At 45.3% G+C, this 11,781-nt stretch overlaps 1 protein-coding gene across 1 annotated transcript in view; it reads right to left on the bottom strand.

The window, feature by feature from the left end:
* Nucleotides 1–11,781, bottom strand: part of LOC119345714 (leucine-rich repeat receptor protein kinase MSP1-like) — a 62,240-nt gene that overhangs the window by 49,711 nt on the left and 748 nt on the right. The gene's annotated exons all lie outside the window — the stretch shown is intronic.

The raw sequence follows: 11,781 nt of genomic DNA, 5'->3' as shown, positions 1-11,781 counted from the left end.
TCTTTATGCTTTTAGTTTTAGAAAAATTATAAACATTTTGTTAATGCCATTACTTTTCAAACTCGAAAACAATTTTTTTGTTTTTTTGTTTTCTTTGTTGCTTTATTTATTTTATTTTGTTTCTACTTATAACAAAATACTTATTGTTAATATATGTATTTTTTTCCAGATTTTTTGTTTTGTTTTCTGCATTATTTATTTTCTTTTTTTGCATTATTTTTTAATTCTTTATGGTTTTAGTTTTAGAAAAACTTTTTTTAATGCCATTAGTTTTCAAATTTGAAAACACTTTTAGTATTATATTTACTATCTACAATCTTTCTCCACAGAGATACCAAAAATTATAAACTTTGTGTTAGTGCCATTAGTTTTCAAATTAGAATAGTTAAAATTTGAATTCTTTGAAATTTGTGTGAATCTCAAGTTTGTGATTAACTTTACTAGAAAAATGAACATAGATGCGCCTATAGAGAAAATTCAACCTAAATTCATAATCAATTTCTATGAATTTCGGAGAAATTCATTATGAATTTAGGTCAAATTTCCTATATAGGGGCATCTATTTTCATTTTGAGAGGAGCTCAACAAGGCAGAGAAGGACGGGCTTATAAACCAGTGTGGGCGCCCTTCGGTTGGCGAGGTGGGACTAAACTGTGAATCGCAACGAGGACCAACCATTTAGTCCCGGTTGGTGGCATGAACCGGGACTAAAGGGGACCTATTGGTCCCGGTTCATGCCACCAACCGGGACCAATGGTGGTGGGCCAGGAGCGAGGCCCATTGGTCCCGGTTCGTCCCACCAACCGGGACCAATAGGTCCAGACGAACCGGGACTAATGGCCCACGTGGCCCGGGCGGCCCCTGGGCTCACGAACCGGGTCCAATGCACCCATTGGTCCCGGTTCTAGACTGAACCGGCACTAATGGGCTTACCCGGCCTGAACCTTTGCCCCCTTTTCTACTAGTGCATGCACGCCCTTAATGTACTCGGAGGTGCGTCAGTCACCGTACATCCATTGCCGGTTCATCTGCGTGCATTATATATAATTAAGTGTGTCAAAAACCATTACAGAGCATCATGAATAGATAATTAAGTGACCAAATTAATAGAAGTTCATCATCACATTAAAACCAAAGTACATAAATAGTTATCATCTAACAACATATAGCTCTCCAGAGCATCTAATTAATTAAACCATACATTGAAACTATGTAAAACATTTCAATGCGAAAACAAATGTGATCATAATCGCAACCAAGGTAACAACTAATCCAACGGCATAATGATACCAATCATCGGTATGAATGGCATATTTTCTTATCTTTCTAATTTTCAAGCGCATTGCATCCATCTTGATCTTGTGATCATCGACGACATCCGCAACATGCAACTCCAATATCATCTTCTCCTCCTCAATTTTTTTTATTTTTTCCTTCAAGAAATTGTTTTCTTCTTCAACTAAATTTAACCTCTCGACAATAGGATCGGTTGGAATTTCCGGTTCACATACCTCCTAGATAAATAAAATCTATGTCACCTTGGTCGGCATAATTTTCATAAACAATAAATGAACCAATAGTTATAAAGATAATATATACCACATCCGAATCATAGACATGACTAGGGCCGACGGGGGCGGATACCAAAACCATCGCACTATATAATAACAAGCAATAAAATAGTAAGAAAATTAGACAAATATCTATCTAAAGCAAGAATTTTTTTTCTTTCAGAAAGAAGATAAGAACAAGAGGCTAACCACGGTGGTGCCGGCGACGAGATCGGCGCGGGCGATCGACGGCGGTGAAGACGGCAATGGGACGTGACGGGCCGCTAAACCTAGACAAATCTCGAGGAAAATGGAGCTTTGAGGTCGAGCTTCGAGAGGAGAAAGCTTAACTAGTGTGGCTCGGGCATTTCATCGAACACCTCATGTGCATAGGAGGTGAGCTAGAGCACCACAAAGCCCTCCCCTCGCCGGCCGGAGAAAAATAGAGCACTGGAGTGCTCTGCTCGCGGGCGAGGGGTATATATAGGCACCTCATTGGTCCCGGTTCGTGGCATGAACCGGGACTAAAGGCAGCCTGTGGTCCCGGTTCAAGCCAGCAACCGGGACCAATGGTGGTGGGCCAGGAGCCAGACCCATTGGTCCCGGTTCGTCCCACCAACCGGGACCAAAAGGTCCAGACGAACCGGGACCAATGGCCCACGTGGCCCGGCCGGCCCCCTGGGCACACGAACCGGGTTCAATGCCCCCATGGGTCCTGGTTCTGAACTGAACCGGGACTAATGGGCTGACCCGGCCTGACCCTTTGCCCCCTTTTCTAGTAATGGCAGAAGCACAACACCATATTGCGAGCCAGCGCTAGAACCCATCTCACCGCCACAAATACCACCATCACAGCTCACTTTATTGATGTCAATTCTGGGTGATGATTGCACACGTTATCATGCAGAAACATAATTTTCACCACCTTCAATCTCAACAACAGATCAGTCGGTCTTCTTCTTTCGAGAAAAAGTCATTTATCCTGTTGTATTTTTGTTCCAAAAGTTAGCTACTCTTAATTAATTGAGTGATGAGAAACAAAATTAAGCAAACAAAAGAACGCCATTAGTGATATACTACTTTTTCTTACATATGTCTTTATGATTTTCATTACCCTGACTTCTTGGACCCAAATGGTCAGATTAACCACTCAATCCAGCTCTGCTCTAGGCTCTAGCACATGCAGGACCTATTTGCTGATGATATGACCTTTTCTTTCGAACAAAAAGACAATAAACTTGAAGCTCCTATTGGTAGCTTTGAAGCAACTATCAGGATCCAAAAATAGACATCCGTAAAAGTGAGATATTATATTTCGATGTGCACAGAGGTGGGAGAGCAGTACACTGATATCTTTGAGGTTTTTTTACACAAACTGATATCTTTGGTTGTGTGCAAGGTTCTTGTCATTTGAATACTTTAGGATACTGGCATATGTTCAGCTTCTCTGAAATTCAGATTGGAAAGAGATGGAAGAGTCTTAGGGCCTCCGCATTTTAGGGGCCCTTGGACCTTGTTTTTTCCCCCAAGACCCCCCCCCTGTTGGAATTTTGCTAGTAGGCCTTTGGCCCAAAGCCCAACTAAATTTCTGAAATTCTCTTGGCCCATTCATGCACACATGTGAGTGGAGTGAGTGAGGCTAAAGTTTAGTCCCACATTGGAAGTTGAGAGAGAGTTGCACCTCTTTATAAGGTGAGCTCTTCTACCACTTGTATGAGCATGAGAAGAGGAGACCTACACGCAGGATTGAGCCGAGGGCAGAGCTATGCACGTTGTCTATATTTTTGCTGCATGGGAAAATTAATGAGTCATTAATTAATAATTAATGGACGCGTTAATTACTGAACCGTTTCCGATTCTTTTGGATCGTGACGACTCAGACGTGGGGTTTACTCCCACGACCTACCCGGCCCGCAATATATAGTCAGGCAGACGTCTACCCTAGCCGCCGCTTCATATGGTTTATCATCACCGTTCCAGATCATTGCGTCGCCAAGCTAGTCTTCTCCATCCCTCCTTCCGGCGTGCACCGCGAGAAGGGACAGCAGGCCTCCGGAACCCCGCCTCTCGTGATCCTGTACGGGAGAGGGGCGATCAGGTTTTTGGGAAGCGCACTCGCGCGACTGCTGGCAGCGACGACTTCGCGAACGACGACTTCTTCCCCGACCTCGGCAACCTCATCCTCGACGACATGGGCGACAACATCAACGCCGACGGTGCTGCACCCGCCGCACCGTATGTGATTCTATCCTTCCTGTTCGAGATCATGGTAGAATTCATGTTTCTAGTATGTGCCCTAGATGTGATATGTTCATCTGCTATGCTAGTTCACATGATTAGTTTAATCTCTGCTGCTGTGGTCATGATTTATATTCTGTTTATTCGGATTAAATCTCGTAGTAATTTGCTCATATTTCCATCAATCCAAAAACCTGATTATAGGCAATTTACTCCGAGTGGTTTTGCTGCGCATCTGAAACCGCCTGCCTTTAAGGGGGCGCAATATAAGAGGTGGCGCACGAGAGCAGTCTACTGGTTTCAGACCATGGGCTGCTATGATGCCACCAGGAGCAAGCCTGAGGGCAATCTTAATCTAGCACAGCTGGAAGCTTTTGAGAAGATCGATACCCTCTTTAAAGGCGCTCTTCTGAGTGTTCTTGATGACTCCATTGTGGATTCGTATATGTCGTTTGAGAACGGCAAGGACATGTGGGCTGCGCTCGAGGCCAAGTTTGGTGCCTCGGACGCCGGCAGCGAGTTGTACGTCATGGAGAAATTCTATGACTACAAGATGACTGATGAGCGCCCTGTTGTACAGCAGGCTCATGAGATACAGTCGCTCGCAAAAGAATTTGAGTACTTCAAGTGTGTGTTACCGGACAAATTTGTTGCCAGAGGCATCATTGCCAAGCTTCCACCTTCGTGGAACAATTTTGCTACTTCCCTGAAACACAAGAGACAGGAGTTTTCCGTTGCGGATCTCATTGGTACTCTTGATGTTGAAGAGAAGGCGAGAGCAAAGGACACACGTGCTCGAGTTGCTGAGGGAGGTTCTAGTGCCCACATGGTACAGAAGATTAACTCCCAGCCCAACAAGTACAAAAACAATAAGAACAAAACTCAGGGCAAAGGCAAGTTTGATACAAAGAACAAGCCATCACACTCTACCAACTTCAAGAAGAATTCTCATAAGAAGGGGAAGGGACTTTGCCATGTCTGCGGTGATCCTAATCACTGGGCTCCAAAGTGTCCTAACCGCTTTGAGGAGCGCGAACATGAGAAGAGCGGAAAGTTCGCTAATGTTGTCATCGGTGATACTGATATGAAGGAATCAGGGTACGGTATTTTTCCTACCATCCTTTCAGTATTTCAATCCCCTGATTGGTTAATTGACACCGGTGCCAATGTACATGTTTGTGCTGACGCCTCCATGTTTTCTTCTTACCAGGCAACAGGGACTTCACCCGTGCTGATGGGGAACGAGTCACATGCCATCGTTCGAGGTGTTGGTACGGTCGATCTGAAGTTTACTTCAGGGAAGACTGTGCGTCTGAAGAACGTTCATCATGTGCCGTCCATTAATAAAAATCTCGTTAGCGGTTCCCGTTTATGTCGAGATGGTTTTAAGTTGGTTTTCGAATCCAATAAAGTTGTAATTTCTAAGTGTGGACAATTTGTTGGAAAAGGCTATGAGTGCGGAGGCTTGTTCCGCCTATCTTTGTCAGATATTTGCACTAAAGTTATTAATAATGTTTGCCACAATAATGAGTCTGATATTTGGCATTCACGACTCTGTCATATTAACTTTGGTTGCATGACGCGGTTAGCCAATATGAATTTAATTCCGAAAATCTCTACTGTCAAAGGCTCCAAGTGCCAAGTATGTGTGCAAGCTAAGCAACCTCGCAAGTCCCATAAGACTGCAGAGGCAAGAGACTTGGCGCCACTAGAGCTTATACATTCTGATCTTTGTGAGATGAATGGCGTGTTGACAAAAGGTGGAAAGAGATACTTCATGACGTTGACTGATGACTCCACCAGATATTGTTATGTGTATCTTCTGAAATCAAAAGATGAGGCTTTGACTTTCTTTAAAAACTATAAAGCTGAAGCAGAGAACCAACTTGATCGAAAAATTAAACGGCTTAGGTCCGATCGTGGTGGAGAGTATTTTTCCAATGAATTTGATCTGTTTTGTGCGGAACATGGTATAATCCATGAGAGGACGTCTCCCTACTCACCCCAGTCAAATGGGGTAGCCGAAAGAAAGAACCGAACTCTAACTGATATGGTTAACACCATGTTAGACACTTCGGGTCTATCCAAGGAATGGTGGGGGGAGGCGCTAATGACTGCGTGTCATGTCCTAAACCGAGTTCCCACAAAGCATAAAACCATGACTCCATTTGAGGAATGGGAAAGGAAAAGGTTGAAACTCTCTTACCTACGTACTTGGGGTTGTTTGGCGAAAGTCAATATACCAATTCCCATGAAGCGCAAGCTTGGACCAAAAACCGTGGATTGTTTTCTTCTGGGCTATGCTTTTCATAGCATCGGCTATAGATTTTTGATAATAATATCTGAGGTATCCGACATGCATGTTGGTACGATTATGGAATCAAATGATGCAACTTTCTTTGCGGACATATTTCCTATGAAGGATATGTCGAGTTCATCAAATCATGAGATACCTACTCCAACTAGTGAGGAATTCACTGTAATTCCTGAACCCACCATTGCGTTGGAACACGTTGAGAATCCTGTTGAGGGTAACAATGGAACTCCTGTGAGGAGTAGGAGACAGAGGACTGCAAAGTCTTTTGGTGATGATTTCATTGTGTACCTCGTGGATGACACACCCAGGACTATTTCAGAAGCCTATGCATCTCCTGATGCTGACTACTGGAAGGAAGCTGTACGTAGCGAGATGGATTCCATCTTAGCTAACGGTACCTGGGAGATCACTGACCGTCCATATGGGTGCAAACCTGTAGGATGTAAGTGGGTGTTCAAGAAGAAGCTTAGACCTGATGGTACGATTGAAAAGTACAAGGCACGGCTTGTGGCCAAGGGTTATACCCAGAAATAAGGTGAAGACTTCTTTGATACTTACTCACCCGTGGCTAGACTGACCACAATTCGGGTGCTACTATCACTGGCTGCCTCACATGGTCTTCTCGTTCATCAAATGGACGTTAAGACGGCTTTCCTTAATGGAGAGTTGAAGGAGGAAATTTACATGGATCAGCCAGATGGTTTTGTAGTACCTGGTCAGGAAGGAAAGGTGTGCAAGTTATTAAAGTCTTTATATGGCCTTAAACAAGCTCCTAAGGAGTGGCATGAGAAGTTCGAAAGAACATTAACTGCTGCCGGCTTTGTAGTAAACGATGGTGACAAATGCGTGTACTATCGCTATGGTGGGGGCGAAGGAGTTATTCTTTGTCTGTATGTCGATGACATATTGATCTTTGGAACCAAACTTGATTTAATCAAGGAGGTTAAGGATTTCTTATCTCGCTGTTTTGAGATGAAGGATCTAGGAGTAGCTGATGTTATCTTAAACATCAAGCTGTTGAGAGATGAGAATGGTGGGATCACACTGCTTCAGTCTCATTATGTGGAAAAGGTCTTGAGTCGTTTTGGGTATAGCGACTGCACACCTTCTCCAACTCCATATGATGCTAGTGTGTTGCTTCGAAAGAATCGATGGATTGCTAGAGAGCAACTGAGGTATTCTCAGATTATTGGCTCGCTTATGTATTTGACGAGTGCCACGAGGCCTGACATCTCTTTTGCTGTGAGCAAGCTGAGTCGGTTTGTGTCAAAACCGGGAGATGATCATTGGCATGCGCTTGAGAGAGTTATGCGCTATTTGAAAGGCACCGCGAGCTATGGGATTCACTACACCGGGTATCCAAGGGTACTGGAGGGTTATAGTGACTCAAACTGGATATGTGATGCTGATGAGATTAAGGCCACAAGTGGTTATGTTTTTACACTTGGTGGTGGCGCTGTTTCCTGGAAGTCTTGCAAGCAGACCATCTTAACGAGGTCAACTATGGAAGCAGAACTCACAGCATTAGACACTGCCACTATTGAAGCAGAGTGGCTTCATGAACTCTTGATGGACTTACCTATGGTTGAAAAACCAATACCCCCTATCCTGATGAACTGTGATAATCAAACTGTGATCGTCAAGATAAACAGTTCTAAGGACAATATGAAGTCCTCAAGGCATGTGAAGAGGAGACTAAAATCTGTCAGAAAATTGAGGAACTCCGGAGTTATTACGTTGGATTATATCCAAACATCGAAAAACTTGGCAGATCCCTTCACAAACGGTCTATCACGTAATGTGATAGATAATGCATCGATGGAGATGGTTTTGAGACCCACCGCATGAGTTGTCCATAGTGGTAACCCACTCTATGTGATCGGAGATCCCGTGAAGTAGAAGTGGGAGACAAGCTGTTTGGTCAGCTGGGAGGAGTGTATCCCTATATTAATTATCCCACTCGGTAAAGATGCAATACTCTCCTGATCTGCATGGCAGGTTGATAATTATCTTAATGTGTTCCAAGTGGCTTATTCGGGTAAGCAGAGATGTTGTCCTGCAGAACATCTTCTGAGGAACACACCTATATGAATTTGACTGTCAACGTCGCAGTATGTGAGAATTGGGTGTTCTCTAATAAATTCATGAAAGGCCCTGGAGTATGACGTATACGCTCCACCCGCGGGGAAGACTTCGGCAGCCCAGTATCGGTCAAGAATTTGTGTGAAACTAGTTTCACAGAAAACTTGTAGTTCAAGGCATAGTCCACTATTCAAGTTGTGATTTAGTGTAGCATAAATTTCTAAGTGGAAGTTTAACTTCACAGTCTTCACTAAGCACCGATATATAAAACAATGTTTTGGAATTAAATGATGAGATGTGCCAATGAGACTTTGTGGGGGATTGTTGGAATTTTGCTAGTAGGCCTTTGGCCCAAAGCCCAACTAAAATTCTGAAATTCTCTTGGCTCATTCATGCACACATGTGAGTGGAGTGAGTGAGGCTAAAGTTTAGTCCCACATTGGAAGTTGAGAGAGAGTTGCACCTCTTTATAAGGTGAGCTCTTCTACCACTTGTATGAGCATGAGAAGAGGAGACCTACACGCGCGCTCCTCCTCCTCGCTCGCCTCGCCACGCCACGCGTCGTCACGACGAGCCGCGGGTTGCGGGATTGAGCCGAGCCGAGGACAGAGCTATGCACGTTGTCTATATTTTTGCTGCATGGGAAAATTAATGAGTCATTAGTTAATAACTAACGAACGCGTTAATTACTGAACCGTTTCCGATTCTTTTGGATCGTGACGACTCGGACGTGCGGTTTACTCCCACGACCTACCCGGCCCGCAATATATAGTCAGGCAGACGTCTACCCTAGCCGCCGCTTCGTATGGTTTCTCATCACCGTTCCAGATCATTGCGTCGCCCAGCTAGTCTTCTCCATCCCTCCTCCGGCGTGCACCGCGAGAAGGGACAGCAGGCCTCCGGAACTCCGCCTCTCGTGATCCTGTACGGGAGCGGGGCGATCAGGTTTTTGGGGAGCGCACTCGCGCGACTGCTGGCAGCGACGACTTCGCGAACGTTGACTTCTTCCCCGACCTCGGCAACCTCATCCTCGACGACATGGGCGACAACATCAACGCCGGCGGTGCTGCACCCGCTGCACCGTATGTGATTCTATCCTTCCTGTTCGAGATCGTGATGGAATTCATGTTTCTAGTATGTGCCCTAGATGTGATATGTTCATCTGCTATGCTAGTTCACATGATTACTTTAATCTCTGCTGCTGTGGTCATGATTTATATTCTATTTATTCGGATTAAATCTCGTAGTAATTTGCTCATATTTCCATCAATCCAAAAACTTGATTATAGGCAATTTACTCCGAGTGGTTTTGCTGCGCATCTGAAACCGCCTGCCTTTAAGGGGGCGCAATATAAGAGGTCGCGCACGAGAGCAGTCTACTGGTTTCAGACCATGGGCTGCTATGATGCCACCAAGGGCAAGCCTAAGGGCGATCTTAATCCAGCACAGCTGGAAGCTTTTGAGAAGATCGATACCCTCTTTAAAGGCGCTCTTCTGAGTGTTCTTGATGACTCCATTGTGGATTCGTATATGTCGTTTGACAACGGCAAGGACATGTGGGCTGCGCTCGAGGCCAAGTTTGGTGCCTCGGACGCCGGCAGCGAGTTGTACATCATGGAGCAATTCTATGACTACAAGATGACTGATGAGCGCCCTGTTGTACAGCAGGCTCATGAGATACAGTCGCTCGCAAAAGAATTTGAGTACTTCAAGTGTGTGTTACCGGACAAATTTGTTGCCAGAGGCATCATTGCCAAGCTTCCACCTTCGTGGAACAATTTTGCTACTTTCCTGAAACACAAGAGACAGGAGTTTTCCGTTGCGGATCTCATTGGTACTCTTGATGTTGAAGAGAAGGCGAGAGCAAAGGACACACGTGCTCGAGTTGCTGAGGGAGGTTCTAGTGCCCACATGGTACATAAGAAGAACTCCCAGCCCAACAAGTACAAAAACAATAAGAACAAAACTCAGGGCAAAGGCAAGTTTGATACAAAGAACAAGCCATCACACTCTACCAACTTCAAGAAGAATTCTCATAAGAAGGGGAAGGGACTTTGCCATGTCTGCGGTGATCCTAATCACTGGGCTCCAAAGTGTCCTAACCGCTTTGAGGAGCGCGAACATGAGAAGAGCGGCAAGTCCGCTAATGTTGTCATCGGTGATACTGATATGAAGGAATCAGGGTACGATATTTTTCCTACCATCCTTTCAGTATTTCAATCCCCTGATTGGTTAATTGACACCGGTGCCAATGTACATGTTTGTGCTGACGCCTCCATGTTTTCTTCTTACCAGGCAACAGGGACTTCACCCGTGCTGATGGGGAACGGGTCACATGCCATCGTTCGAGGTGTTGGTACGGTCGATCTGAAGTTATTTTGGGTAAGCAGAGATGTTGTCCTGCAGAACATCTTCTGAGGAACACACCTATATGAATTTGACTGTCAACATCGCAGTCTTTGAGAATTGTGTGTTCTCTAATAAATTCATGAAAGGCCCTGGAGTATGACGTATACGCTCCACCCGCGGGGAAGCCTTGTGGCAGCCCAGTATCGGTCAAGAATTTGTGTGAAACTAGTTTCACAGAAAACTTGTAGTTCAAGGCATAGTCCACTATTCAAGTTGTGATTTAGTGTAGCATAAATTTCTAAGTGGAAGTTCAACTTCACAGTCTTCACTAAGCACTGATATATAAAACAATGTTTTGGAATTAAATGATGAGATGTGCCAATGAGACTTTGTGGGGGATTGTTGGAATTTTGCTAGTAGGCCTTTGGCCCAAAGCCCAACTAAAATTCTGAAATTCTCTTGACCCATTCATGCATACATGTGAGTGGAGTGAGTGAGGCTAAAGTTTAGTCCCACATTGGAAGTTGAGAGAGAGTTGCACCTCTTTATAAGGTGAGCTCTTCTACCACTTGTATGAGCATGAAAAGAGGAGACCTACACGCGCGCTCCTCCTCCTCGCTCGCCGCGCCGCGCCGCGCCGCGCCGCGGGTTGCGGGATTGAGCCGAGCCGAGGACAGATTAACGGACGCGTTAATTACTGAACCGTTTCCGATTCTTTTGGATCGTGACGAGACCTACCTGGCCCGCAATATATAGTCAGGCAGACGTCTACCCTAGCCGCCGCTTCGTATGGTTTCTCATCACCGTTCCAGATCATTGCGCCGCCAAGCTAGTCTTCTCCATCCCTCCTTCCGGCGTGCACCGCGAGAAGGGACAGCAGGCCTCCGGAACCCCGCCTCTCGTGATCCTGTACGGGAGAGGGGCGATCAGGTTTTTGGGGAGCGCACTCGCGCGACTGCTGGCAGCGACGACTTCGCGAACGACGACTTCGCGAACGACGACTTCTTCCCCGACCTCGGCAACCTCATCCTCGACGACATGGGCGACAACATCCACGCCGGCGGTGCTGCACCCGCTGCACCGTATGTGATTCTATCCTTCCTGTTCGAGATCGTGGTAGAATTCATGTTTCTAGTATGTGCCCTAGATGTGATTTGTTCATCTGCTATGCTAGTTCGCATGATTAGTTCAATCTCTGTTGTTGTGGTCATGATTAGTAATTTGCTCATATTTCCATCACCCCCC

This window comes from Triticum dicoccoides, unplaced genomic scaffold (genome assembly GCF_002162155.2).
Source record: "Triticum dicoccoides isolate Atlit2015 ecotype Zavitan unplaced genomic scaffold, WEW_v2.0 scaffold269572, whole genome shotgun sequence".
Lineage (NCBI taxonomy): Eukaryota > Viridiplantae > Streptophyta > Magnoliopsida > Poales > Poaceae > Triticum > Triticum dicoccoides.
The sequence above is the reverse complement of the archived record's forward strand: the minus strand, read 5'-3'. Positions and strand labels throughout refer to the sequence as shown.